Raw genomic sequence first — 1,524 nt, forward strand, 5'->3', positions numbered from 1 at the left:
CCTTCTGTCTATTGGTTGGACCCCGTTCATTTTTTCATTTTTTTATAATAGGGGGGTTGGACTATACCATCTTTTGTAAAATAAGGGGAGCCATACTAAGTGTTCCGTTCCGTTCTTGCTCTCATGACTCGACTCAGCAGTAGGTTAATAAACAAGCCACAAGGCGACAGGGGAGTGAATCGGGAATCGTTTGGCGATACTGTTCCGCGTTCCGCTGAAGTGAATCGTGAATCGCGTTCCGCAGGAAAGAATGGTGATTCAGTTCAGTTCTCGCGCTCGTGACCCAGCCATAGTATTACAGCATCGGAAACTGAAATCTTAAAAATAAACACCACTTTGAAAGTAATCATATATTTGCAATAATTGTATAACCCCACCCCCCAAAAAACAAACAACAAAAAACAAACAAACAAAAAAACACACACACAAAAACACAAAAAACAACTAAGCTAAACTAAACAAAACAAATCAAGCAAACAAACAAAAATGTTAATGTAGCTGTAATGGTCCTGAAATTTCTTTTAGAGAATATTTTCCTGACACGTTCATATTCACAGGAAAAATGTGTTCAAGATACTATAATTTGATACTTTCAGAAAGCGATTTGTTTGACCAGCTCCACTTGAAAACAATATCTTTTGCTTGTGTCATTTTTAAAAAAGTCATTATCATAATTGTACATTATTGATCATCACACCCTGAGTTTGTAATCGAGAATATGCATTCGGAACTGATATTTTAGAATCCAATACTGATTGGGATATAATCTCAACTTGCATTAATTGTATAATCACCTCCTCACCCACCCCCCCCCCAAAAGAGATAAAATAAAGAATAAAAATGTAACAATTAATATAAGAGCAACAAAATAAAAACACACAAGAAAAACGTGTGAAAATTGATTTCACTTTTTAAAGCTTTCTTAAATTACATTTAAATACTTCTGACTTGATATTGAATTCATGTAAACAATGTATTTTGTATGTTCGGTGATCAAATGCTTCAACTACAATAACTTAGTATCATTGAATTTTATCAAACTTAATTTTGTTGTCTTGTTGCTGTTAGCCCAAGGATTTATTGGAGACTCTTTGAATTTGCAACATTCTTAGTTTCACTTTTGATTTGTTGTCTGTATGCCTCGAATTTTTTTACTACACATTTAACCTATAATGTCCTGTTTTCAAACTAGCAGCTGAGGAAAACTATCTGGCGTCAATAATTCTGTCCACAAAAGTCAACGCTTATTAATTGTCAATGTGCCCAGTTCAACAATATAATATTTATTTAAGTTTTGTTTTCCTTCTCCTTTCGTATTTACAACGTTTTAAATTTTTTTTTTAAAACGTAAGTTAAACAAAACGCACTTGTTATTGTTATATTTATGTCACACATTATCAAGCACATAATATTTGTTTTCGTGGATCTACTACTGATTGTGTGTTGGTGCTTCTTTGCTATTCTTCAATTTGTTTTTATAGTTTGTTACTGTTGCTATTATTGTTGCTGTTGTCGCTGTTATTG

This window comes from Aplysia californica, unplaced genomic scaffold (assembly GCF_000002075.1).
Source record: "Aplysia californica isolate F4 #8 unplaced genomic scaffold, AplCal3.0 scaffold01024, whole genome shotgun sequence".
NCBI lineage: Eukaryota > Metazoa > Mollusca > Gastropoda > Aplysiida > Aplysiidae > Aplysia > Aplysia californica.